We start from the raw sequence: 13,213 nt of genomic DNA on the forward strand, positions 1-13,213 counted from the left end.
GACTGTTTTCCATGAAACAAGCACCCACCTTTTCCCAGGGCACGGAGCCTTTCACCTTTACAAGCTCTGGTTTGCCAGCACATGGAATTTGGCCACTGCCCCCAAAATCAGACCAGAAGCTCCTTGTTGGTGACATTGAAAGCTCACCAGTGCATAGCAGCAACTTTGACATTCCTGCTTTCCCAAACTGTTGTCCCAAAGGAGCTGGAGCAGGTAACAAACCTGAACCAGAAATAGGAAATAGCACTCTCCTCGCTGATTTCAAAGAGCAGCACTTTATTAAATGGATAAGAGTATTCATATGCCTTACTTGTTCAGATGAATAGAATGAAGGTGTTTGAAAGCCCTTCAGAAAATGATACAGAAAAGAAAATCTCACACAGGTATGAAAACATTAAACACACACTTCCACTGGGGGAGAAAAGAAGACAGGACATTCTGAGTTCATTTAAATGAATGACAATACTCTCCTGGACCTTTTATGGGAGCAAGATTTTATCAGCGATAAGAACCAAAGAGAGTGAGCTAGGGAAAGAAAGAGGGAAGTTATTTCTGAGAGTAATGACTTAAAATAGACTTCATCCAGTCTTGCTGAGACTAAACAAGTGTCTTTCATGATACAAGAGAGAGCAGAGAGACAGGGAATTCACTGAGAGTGCCTCTGGGACAGTGCATGTCACCACAGACTGTTTAACCCACTCTAAGCCCACACAATTCCCCACAACCCAGTAGGAGACTGTGGAAGATCTTCAAGGTGATCCCTCCAAGCCTCCCAAAAACTGAAACCAATCCCTTCACCACCAAGGCAGGGGATGTCTCAATATGTAGCCTTGGAGCACAAGCAAGATGTGCAGACTTTGGGAACAAAGTGCATTTTTCCTTCATGTGGTAAGCAGGAACAGAAGTATTTCTGTTCTAGCTTGGCTGTATAAACCCAAACAACTCAATATTAAGATGCCATATTCACCAAATTTGGTAGGTAACACCATTTGACCAGGCAAAATATTCAGATCACAAATCAAGTTGTTAAAGGACTAAGAAAAAAACAGAGCATTAAAAATGTTTGCAAATGCCAAAACAGAACCAGTAGCTTTGCAAGCAAAGAACCAAGATAATTATCAAATATTTTAAACAAAATAAACAAATTAGCATTCCAAAAGCTGTAATATTGTTCAAACCTTCTGATAAAGTTAAGTACAGGTGAAATAATAGACAACAAGGTCTCAGTCTTACATGTTTCTGCCATGGGTAAGGCTAAGATAATTATCAAGCATTTTTAATACAACGTACTTAAAGCTTTAGGTTTTTTCACCTGTATGTAATGGCTAACATGGGTAATTGTAAACAGGAATTCTTAGTTTTAAAATTCCCAAAGTTAATTTAGCTAAAGGGTGTATTTCTTGGGAAGTATGATGAAAATAACATTTAAAAGCTTTCTGTAACTATAGGTTTAACAGTTTACAGATCCTTTGGAAATTTCTTAGATTACCAAAGCAAACATAATCCTTATGAAAAAAAAAGAAAACAGAATAAACAAATAAACAAAACAAAACCCAAAACAGATAAAAACCCCAAAATAATTCCATTAAGCTTGCAGACTCCTTCCAGTGTTGAACTACATCACACATGAAAACACTTTTTTTCCTTCCTACTGGCACTGGTCTTTTCCCATGTCCCATGGAAATCCCAGCCAAAGAATGGCAAGAGGGTCTGCAAAAGAAATTGCAAGGTTTGCTTTCCTTTTTTTTTCATAGTGTTTTTTATTATTAATGTTTTAAAAAATAAATTCAGAACAGAACTTCTATCCTTAGTATTCCTGTGGATCTTCAGCATCTTCCAAACATTTTCACAGCATGTATTAAAGAAATAACACATATTGGGATGGTTGTATTTATAGCAGAGTTTCAGTCATTATCATTCAGCTCTAATTCCTCCACAAAGACATTTCTTTGAACAATTTCATCATTAATGAACATCAATGAATTCAAAAGATTTTGCTTTTTTATAAGTTGTGACTGGAACAGCAGTTTGACATCAGAATAATGAATTTAACCATCTTTCTGATTACCATGCCAAATTTTACATCCCCTGGGCACCTGAGGTAATGTCTTTTCTTATCCCATAATCTATAAAGCTTCAGCTATTTCTGTTATTATCTTTTCAAGAGAAAGGTTTTGTTCTCCAGTAGATTTGTGCACCATAAAAGAGGCCTGTTTTCCTTGCATGAAGAATTTAAGGGTTAAGAACAGGCAAAGAAATGTTTGATCTGAAGATCTTACACACAAGTTTGTTTTAAATTTTTTCAAGTACTTAACACTTTAAGGTACTTGGAAGTAGCATGCCTGTTTATAATTATAGGCATGGTGTCTCTATCTCAAGCATAGAGACAGAGAAAATAAAATCATAGATGATAGAATATGCTGAGTGGGAAGGGGCCCACAAGGATCAGTGACTCCAATTCCTGGCCCTGCACATACACCCCAAAAATCAGAACCTGTGCTCCTTGAGCCCTGTCAGGCTCGGGGCTGTGACCACCTCCCTGGGGATACTGTTCCAATGCCCAACTACTCTCTGGGTGAAGAACATTTTAAGAACCTTTTCCTTGTGTCCAACCTAAACCTCCCCTTAACTTAACTCCATGCCATTTCCTCAATTCCTGGCACCAGAGAGAAGAGATTGGTACCTGCCCCTCCACTCCCCTTGTGAGGAAGCTGCAGAGCCTGATGAGATCTGAGCTCAGTCTTTTCTCCAGGCTGAGCAGACCAAGTGCACTCAGCCACTCCTCATGCAGCTTCAGCTCTTTCAAAGACATTGAGATTTTTTTTTTTCCTGGCCTCCTTTCAGTATCACCATGATGATACCTCCTGCCATCATCAGCTATAATCATAATTCCAAGGCCATCCCTCATTCCTCTGTATCCCAGCTTTCAAAATAAGCATTACATTAGAGAAACAATTCCTTTTCAGTTTAGGGAAGGAGAGAGCAGCACCACCTGTACAGAGTTTGGGTGGTGAGAACAGCAGAGGCTGCCTGGGCACTGCTGGCTCCCACCAGCCACAACCAGTCCCAAAAATGCGGTGAAGAACAGGCAGAACACTGCCTGGAGAGGTTTTCCTCCCACCACTGAGGGAGAAAAGGTAGAGAAACAGCCCTGCCAGTGGACATGTCACTGATAACTGAGGAGGAAGCAGTGCTGTGGGACTCCTTTGCCACCCTGGGGACACGGGGTTGTCCCCTTGCAGACCACAAGGGATCAGACACCCACACATAGTACCTAAACAGCATTCCCAGGCAGGGTCAGGCTGTACCTTTGGACAATTTTAATGGGATAATAAATTCAAAGGTTTTTGCCATTTTCTTGTGCAGTGACAAAATCACCAGATTGCTTGATGTCACAACAGATAATTTAGCCAGCTCCCGATCAATCATTTGTAAGAGTTGATATTCACTGGGAATTACAATGTGCTTGTCAGAGACCTCTGGTAATTTTACTGTGCTGTCAAAAAGGTGCCTTGGATGGGAAACTACTCAGGTAAAATTGCATTTGGCAAATGCATTAAATCAGGGTTGCCAAGAAAACTTGGCACCATTGGATTCCTGGTGGGGAAGGGGGGCTGTGCCCTTCCTGACAGCTCCAAGCTGCTGCTCCTTCCCTCCCCACAGCTCTCCCTGCCCCAGCCTGGGTCCTTCCCCACACTGCAGCCCTCCAGGACAGCTCTTCATGGGGGCTGCAGTTCTCCAGGGTAAATTAGGTCCAGAACACACCCTCCATGGGCCACACAGCTCACTCAGAACACCAGACTGCTGGATATTCCCTGATGTACCTCACAAGCCTTGAACAGAAAAATTTAACATTTATCTTTAGCTGTTCTAAAAAGCAAGGTCCTTTATTTTCTGCCATCCTTCTCCACTACTCTGAGACAAGATTTTACAACATAGAGAGCTAGTAGATTATGGTCTGAAGTAAATCCCACAAAAGAACAGTGTGGAAGAGTACAAAGACAGCTTGCCAGGGCATTTATCTCTTCTACTTAAGCCTAGAAACACAGAATAAGTATATATATATATAGCCTCCCAAAAGGCTGAAAATAGCAATAGGCAATCCCAGTGGCTTGAGATGCTGCCTGCAGAGAGTGTGCTCCTGTTCTGAAATCACAGAGGGAAGGGAAAGGTCCTTTTGCTCACTGTGTTGGGAGTCACTTGAGATTCTTTAAAAAGGAACACAGCAACAGAACCTGGCAGTCTCACGTGCACCAGGTACAGGAATTGATGGATGAACCCTCAGTACACAGCATTGCCTTAAAAAACCAGATCTCAGAATGGTTCAGCTCAGCAAGTGAGAACAGGTCAGGAAAAATAACAGGACCATTGCTGACAAATGGGAAGAAATCAGAAAAATGTATGTCCCCACTCAAGCATGGCTCCTTTTAATGTGTAGATATAGTTGGGGCAATTAGTATTTGGACAAAACTATGTTATAAATGGCATTACACACCTTGCATAATAAATGATCACAGCAAAGATGGGGTTTTTTATCTATGCAAAAATATAACCTCAAGAATATGTATTTCATTATCTAGCTAGAAGTTTAGGCACTGTAGTTTGGAGATATACTAGGAACAAATTGGATTTCATAGGAAAAAATATTCAAATGTTATTTGTTGAACACATGGGAAGCTTCAATAAATCATTTGAACTGCTTTTAATTATAAAATTTAAGAAGATGCCAGTACACTTAATCAGCAGGGTCCAGTGAATACACAGAATTCCTTGGCCTGAGCCCTATCCACACTTCTCTCCATAAATCCCTTCTTGCCTCAGATAAGAATAATATAGATCCACAAAATTATTTTAGGTACATAACTCTTTGGTTATCATATCTGGGATATGAAATGAGATTAGAACCCCAAGTTTCTGAAATATAGAGAGACAGAGGGAATAATCTTTTATCTAAATATATTTCTAAAAAAGAAATAAGTATTTGTTACCATTATGAAGTAGGAATATGGCCTCCATCTTATTTTCTAGTTCAGCATGTCACTAAAAATAAAGGGCCAAAAGTTCTGCCTTCTGAATTTGGAAAGTTTGTTGTATGTGATTTATACCAGCCCCCTCATTATAGAAAACCTTTTCACCATGTGACTGTGTGTATAAGAACAATTATGGAAATTCTGAATTCTCAGTGTTTTCTTTAGGTGGGCTGATGGGCTGTGAAAGGTGCTGGAGTGACAGCTCTTCTGAGAGAATAGCAATGGAGTTTTTGTTTGCACCTTGCCAGGTATGTAATTTATCCCTGACCCTGAGAAAGGCCCATTTCCTCCCTGGGCTCACGTGGGAAGAGTTCCTGTGTGGGGCTGACCCTCCCTGGCCCCCAGCACTGTCAGCAAGGCATTTGCTACAGCTGCAGGCTCACCTTTTCTCTTATTGGACAGAAAGCAAAAACTTCTACAAGTTAAGGTAATTAAAGAACTTTCTGCAAGAAATTCCTGATCATTAAGTATGCTGTACTTCCACACTGAGTGCTTAAGAGGCAATGAGTTATGTTCTTCACAGATGAAATTTTTTTCTTGCCATTTTTAAGGTATGGGACATTTGGATTTGTTTTCCCTTTTAGAAATAATATAAGATACCATTCTGGTGTTTGATACAATATTTGGAGGGAAAAATCTCTATCCCAAGTCACCTCTGTTTTGCTGCCCAATTAAAAAAGTATTAATTATGGAAGGAGAAAAACAGGCTGGAACAGATACAAACAAATTACATATAAATTTGATGAAAAGATTACTCTTGTTCAACAACAATGCACAGTTCTTACCTTAGAAAAACAATTTCAGTATTAAGAACAACAGAACCTATATTTACCATAAGGGAAGTTTATCAAGACAAAACAATTGGGATCCAGTCTTAAAATTCTCATCTGATGGTAACCATGACACAAGAAATAAGCATGAAATATTTCTGCATATCTTCAATCTTCTAATTCACAAGAGATAAGGGTGAAGAAGGCAAATAATTTCACATATAAGTGATAAAATTAGAAGATGAAAGGGAAACAAGAAGCAAGAGAAAAGGAGGCAGAAAAGTTAGAATTTTTAAAACCCTAAGTTAAATTTAAATGATATGTATAATCTGGGAGACACAAACACTGTGATTCTAAATTTATCATGTGAAGTGTCTACACACCCTTTAAAAACCTGTACTTAGAGACTTTTGAAGTGACATTTTTTAATATAGATGGGCATGGCCAAAACCCAAGTAAAGGTTTTCTGGGTGCCATTTCTTAGCTGTAGGTGAAGTTCATACTCTGTGACTACAAAACAAAGAGCAGGCAAAGCTGGTTCTAGGAAATCTCAATGGGAATTTTAGTCAGTTCTGTTGTGGAAAATGTACTGAATAATGGTATTTGATATTCAGTGTCTCCTGCAAACTGACAGTGTTGGAATTTCCCTTCCTTGAAGCATGTATTTGATATCTGGCCTTCTTTTTGTCCCCTTGCTCATTTATATGTGTGTGGTTTTCCTTTTAACCCCCCACCCTTTTTTAATTTAAATAAAACTCTGGGGGAAAAAGAAGCAACAGAAGATCACAGGATGTGAAGATGCCATTCTGGGAACTAGCAAGCAGCCTCAACAGTGAAAGAAGCCAAGTGATCTTTCAAGTGGGCTATTACTGTAGTTGTGGAAGCAGAATAATGAAACTGAACAGAATAATTGGCCTAAATATCTGGTTAGAGGGCTGGTACAGAGAAAAGAGCATGAAAGGCTCCACTAAAACCACAGAAAGGTGGGTGTTCCTGCAATCAGCACAGGAAAAAAGCATTGAAGAAGTCTGTAAACTAAAGAAGAGGGGGAGGGGAACCACTGGAAAGAAATCCAAGCAGAGGAGGGGGAAGGGGGGAAAAATGCCCACTAAATCTGAAAGTCTAGAGGAAAAGAAAGCAGTTGATTGTATGTGCTGACATTCCAAGGATGGCAGTTGGGAAACAGCAATCAGAGCAGCAGTATCAGGAGGTACACACTGTAAGAGCAATATGGGTGACTCCTGAGATGTACCGGGGAACAATTTTATGTATTTTTTAAACAAAGACACAACCTATAAATATATATATATATACACATACACACACATATATATAGGAACTTCAACTATTACTTCAAAGAAAAAAGAAACAACCATCCTCTCTTAACTAGTCATTTCCATCAGCTGAAGGTTTATCATATGACTTCTGAATAGTCAGTAAAATCGGATGTTATGGTCATCCATATGAACACATCAGAAAACATCTGAGGATGTAAGATCCACTTTAACCATTCTCTATATCTGCATATCAGAGATTCTTGCAGTGATTGAGGTGAAATATTAGGGTATCAGCATTTTCCACACTCTTCCTCTGAGCTCCTGACAGTCACTCTGTAAGTGACCATTTACAGTCCAACTCCAAATGTATCCTATCTTCAGTTCTGATCACAGAAACACAAAATACAGCTGATATTCCTGTTAATGAATAATTATTAAAATGACAGCATCAATAGATGAGAATTACATCTCATTTTCAAAGCTCTTCATTTACTTTTTTCCACTCACATAATCAGCTGATCCCAAATTATCCCTCCCACTTTTACAGAATCTTTAAGAAGTCTTCTATGACTCAGATGCCTTCTTTGCACCTTCTTCCTTTTCAAGCTACTTGCTTGTACCTCTGCTTCACTGGCTCCATAATTAAAAATCTGATCTGAAAATATTTCTTATCCTTTCTAATATTTTCCTCAGCTTTTCTAGCGAGAAGATTATTTTGCTGACCATTCTGCCCAGCTCTCTTTCCTGTTGTACTTATACTATGTTTGGAAACCCAGTATGTTAAAAAAGGCTGTGAAGACCAATGTGTGCTGTGCATGCACAAATGGGATGTGTAAATTATGGGGATTGCTGACAGAAGACCAAGATTACAGGGGAATCACTGGGAGTTGTAGGGAAGCATTAAAGTACTTAAGACCACAAGTCTCCACTAGACCTCAACAGGGTTTGTATTCCTAAAACTGTTTGGTTTTAAATACTACAGCTAGTAATAAACAAATAGCACTTCATTATACTACAGCCTTACTCAAAATTCATCATCAAGGTTCAACAACTTGGAGTAAAATAGAGTTACAAGAAAATATTCACAACATAAATGTGGGTAAGTTACACTAAAAAAATAAACAGAAATAACTGAGGCTTCTGAATATACTGATGTTCATAATTAATTAAAGACAAACCCAAACAATTCTCTCTGACCATATAGTAACACTGTTATCCTATTTTCCCTTTTATCTTCTTTTCATAACATAGTTGTGGTGCTGCTTTTACATAAAGACAATTATGGTTTGTAGCTTTGTTTTGTTTTGCTTTTAAGACTGCTCTAAGAAGTTTGAAGACATGAAGTAGACATGAGTGGTATTTTAGATTTAAAAAAAATCCCATAAAGCAGAATTGCATAACTCTCTATAATCACAGTGAACAATTAGTCACTAAGCACAAGGATATATACAGTACTATATTCAATAATATTATCTCTTATAAATACACAAGATCATCAAGAAATCTACAGGAGTTTCCTAGCAAACAATTTAAGTATATTTTACTGTGCTTTTCCCTGTTCATGTTACTCTAAAACATTTCAGTAACTTCTATTCATTTTCAGCTAAGACTTCAGTGCAATGCTTTCACATAACAGAAATTTTTTCTTTTCAAAGCCTCTATGGGAAACCTTAACCCTGACTGCACCTATGTTTCCATCTGGAGTGTGCCAAGTTTCAGGGATTTGGCAGACTTGCATACACAAGAGTTGACTAGCTCTGTAATTAATTTTATGTGCATGAAAGCATAAATGCATACTGGGTACACATTTCATCATCTGGTTCTTTCCTTTAATGAAGAGAGAGGAAGGAAGGAAGGAAGGAAGGAAGGAAGGAAGGAAGGAAGGAAGGAAGGAAGGAAGGAAGGAAGGAAGGAAGGAAGGAAGGAAGGAAGGAAGGAAGGAAGGAAGGAAGGAAGGAAGGAAGGAAGGAAGGAAGGAATTCTCAAGTTCCCATGAGTTCATTTCAAGCACAGTCCCTTGTTTTATTTTATACTGCATCCAGTTATATCCCTACAAGGTGTTTTAGTCCATGGCATCTAATGATGCTGCCTCTTCTCTGAGCTTCAAATATACTGGGGAGTTGCATTCTAAGTCATTACAGTATTAGGAAACACACTGAAGATAAAAATGCATTTATATTTCCCAAATCAATTGCATCTGAAAATAGTAAGAATTTGGCAATGAATACAATTGCTTCAGTGATCTAATCTAGAAATTTCAACACCTGCTAGTCCTGAACAAAATTTTGCAAAGCACTTTTTGTTCATTTGCCCATCTCCCATTTTGCACTCTGGTATTCAGTGAGATTGTTGTGAGACATCTGTAAAAATTATCTGCAGTGCCTCTATTGCCATAATGCAGACAATCCAGCAGGTTTCCTCATGAACTGCAGAAGCAAAAGCAAGCACCTCTCCATGCTGCACACCAGTGTGCATTTTTGCCTGTTTGATAAGGCTTTCAGTAGAGTTGCAGCGAGAGGAATTTCTAGCTGCCATTTGATGGACAGTCTGATCCTGGTTGGTTACTGTAAAACATCATCTGAAATAGAAGCATGGCGTATTTTTAACTTCCTGACATCCACAGCACAGTCTGCTGCTGAGGAATTTTCCTGTCCCCAAAGTGATGAGCAGACAAGGCACCACTGATGCTGCTCACACTTTGCTCAGTGGGAGGGAATGCAAAAAGCAGCTCAACAACAAATATTATATCAACAGCGTGCTGCTCCTTCTCTCCCTCTCCCATCTCAGGTTCAGAGTTGGAAAGGGATAACAGACACGACAGACTGCAATCTTCTTCAAGCAAAAGGAGTGAAAAGAAGAAAAATAATTTGGTAAGTGATTGCTAGGAGAACAGAATTTACTGAAAATGCACTGGGCTGAAGGTAAATAAATAACTGACCTCTGTATTTAGTGTGGTGTGAGCAGCTACAGCCAGGGATAGAATGTGTCAGAGCAACAAATTATTTTCTCAGTTGTACTAATGACACTGAGGGTCCTCTAAATTTACAGCTGGTGTTTCTCCAGCTCTGCAGTGATGATATCAACCTGTCGGTTCATTGATGCTGCACTTACTATGATGCACTTATTAAGTGTGGGTGTATTTAGCATCAAATACTGACAACAAAACGTATTCCATACTTACTGACACATGAAACACAGAAAATTATTTCCCCAAATACAATGGCCAAAAGTTTAAAGCATCTGTTTCTTTGAATACACTACATAAAACAATGTTACGAAGGACGCACATGTTTTAATTCCTCAAAAACATAAAAATGAAGTGTTACAGAGATAGATTATGTAGGTATAAGAATTTAATTACTCAGGATAGCTTCAAAATCTTTCATTTGTGATATTTCTTCATTTTCAAACAAAAAAAAATTCCCACCACATCCTACCTCTATGTCTGTATCTAACATAGACTGGTTTGGACTCTAAAGGTGCTATTGATGACACAGCATAGATTAAAAGCAAATATTGTGAAGCATACAGAGCCTCAGAGTTTCCAGTCAATCGTGCTTAGTTTTGGAAATTTTATTTTTGGACTGCAATCCCTTAACAGACAAGTCCAAGCCCCAGCACACCATTAATAGGCTGTTACAGTTCATACAGAATTATCTGTCTGACAAACAATCCCTTTAGCATGCTATGAACTAGCTCCTCTGTTGAACACAAGTGCTGGTGATGCACATAACGTGTGTGCTTCTCCTGAAAATGCAGAGCCAGAAAGTTTGAATGCAAAAATATGCTAAATTAAATTTTTTGTTATATGATTTGTAGAAATTAATATGTAAGAGGGGGGTTACTCATTCCTGAGACAGCAACATGCAATCAGTGTATGTCCAGCTCTGTAAAGGACAATGGGAAATACAGACCTGGAGATTCCACTCTATAAACCCAACTCAGCCAGCACATTTCAGGTTTTCTATCTCATATGATTTGCATGTACTTTCTTTCACTAACTTCTATTAAAATGCCTGCCCAGTTAGCCTACCTGTAGCTGAATCAGCTCTTACTTTCCTTGGATTTTGCACTTAAAATGAAGAAAAAATTTGGTTGCACAACAATTTGAAAGAAAAAAAGAAAGAATAAAAAAGAGAAAAAAGAAAAAAAGCCATCTGTACACCTGCATATTCCCATGTTTATAACAAACAGAAATTTAAAAAATGCAAGAAGCAACAGAGTATCAAAGTATAATTCTAGCCAGAAGAGAAAACAGGTCGTTCCTATTGTTTAACCTAATAACGAGTATACTTCTGCCCTCCTCAATCAATAAACAAAACAAACAAAATTATCCTACAATTATTCTAGCTTTAGTGTGATTGCAAAAATATTTGTGGCCCCCAAATATGCCGACGTGTGTGTACTCCTGTGTGCACTGACAAAAACCTGTTTTATCACCTCTAAGCTTGAGAGATTTACAGCAATGTTAGTAGAGTACCTGGAATAAATTGATGTGCCAAGAGGTAGAGCATTTAAAAATAATATTCTTTCAATATCCTCCAAAACTATGACTCTGTTTCAATGTCTGTAATTCTAATAAAAAAGGAAAAGTTCTGGTTTTATCAGTCTAAAGATACCAGAACTTCAATGTGCATTTTTGCTCTGTGAGGAAATAGAGCAATTAAAATAAATTGATGGCTCGGTGACATGTCATCTGTGGATGCACACGTCTATTAAAGTTCCGCTTCTGATCATAAAGCTGCCATCTTCATTTTCCCTAACTTTCTAATTAATGTAAAAATCAGCACTTTTATTAGTTTAATTAGTGTTAATAGAGATGCATTTAAAATATTTCTAAAGTGAAATCAGAATGTGGAATGAAAATATGGAAGTATTCTATACAACTCTGAAACAATACAAATGCTTGTTGCATTCTTGTACCTCAGTGATCTGTTTTCATCCATCTGTATAGCTGGACAAAAGCAGATGTTTTCTCCCCACATTAAAAAACTTTCCTTTTTCATTAATCAATGCAAAGCTAACTGCAATATGTTAAAAGCTACCTTTTTAAACAAAGAACCAAAGTTATTATAGTGTAAATTTAAACTCCACACTGACATCAACAGATAAATTTTTCATTTTTCTTTTCTTTCTTTAAGTATTCAAAAATGCTATTTCTAAATATTACTATTTAACTTACAAAAAAATGAATCTAGACACAGATTACTGTCGTAGTGGCAAGATTCCAAACAAAATATTCCACTAGAAATATGCATAAGAGAACATAAGCAGGTTCAAACATTGTTAATTACCAACTAAAGCCCAGCAAAGCTTTTATTTCTTCCAAATATTAATTTTTAATTCACAGTACATTAATTCTCCCTGCAAATAAGAAAAGTTTAGACTGAGACAGAAGACCCCAAAACAAAGTTATGAAAAGTACTTTGAATGATTTCAATAAACATTAGAATCTGAAACAGCAAGGTAGAGTTTATAACTAAAGAAATTTCTCTTCCTATTATTTTCTAACATTTTCAGTGTAAGCAGCAAACCCTAAGAGGATCAACCATATTTTATGTCATCAGCATTTTATAAGTGCCACATTTAAGTACTTCACTGAAAATACCATGAGTATGTATAAAGATGAAAGGCTTATGAATATAAATAAAGCTAAGACTCCAACTGCAAACCTTATCATTTTCTAAAATACATTTTATTAGAAATGGCTAAAGATTCTCAAATTTTACCTTCTGAGTTCTCAGTTTATAATGTACAAATAAAAAATATGCATTAAAGAATTACACAAAATGAAGCAGGACAGAAAAAAAAATCAGTAAATATCTCAATGACAAACCGTGGCAATAACAGATAAAGGTCACTAAAATCATGACACAAGACCCCCATAATGCCACCCCAGCCATCAAAATGTTAAAAACCCCCTATTTGGCATTACCAGCCCTTATGGAATAAAAAGAACTATTAAAGTCAGATTAGTCTACAAACAAGGAAGCCCAAACTTTCAAGATTGTTGCCTTACTGCCCTCGAGGGTTCACCTCTATCTCCCATGAAAAACGCCCATACAAAAAATACTAAAATACCTCCATAAGCCCAGAGGAAAGGCTGTGGACAGACAGATGATGTGATATATTTCTT

General features: G+C 37.7%; 1 long non-coding RNA gene across 3 annotated transcripts in view; it reads right to left on the bottom strand.

Moving 5' to 3' along the window:
- Nucleotides 1–13,213, bottom strand: part of LOC128940678 (uncharacterized) — a 257,964-nt gene that overhangs the window by 244,700 nt on the left and 51 nt on the right. For all 3 annotated transcript variants that reach the window (XR_008483311.1, XR_008483310.1, XR_008483307.1), the window contains exon 1: nt 13,159–13,213. This exon is cut by the window's right edge and continues 51 nt beyond it. This is a non-coding gene — a long non-coding RNA (uncharacterized LOC128940678). The remainder of the gene's footprint in view (nt 1–13,158) is intronic.

Source organism: Melozone crissalis, unplaced genomic scaffold (assembly GCF_028551555.1).
Source record: "Melozone crissalis strain CALT ecotype California unplaced genomic scaffold, PUWL_Pcris_2 ptg000034l_1, whole genome shotgun sequence".
Taxonomy (NCBI): domain Eukaryota; kingdom Metazoa; phylum Chordata; class Aves; order Passeriformes; family Passerellidae; genus Melozone; species Melozone crissalis.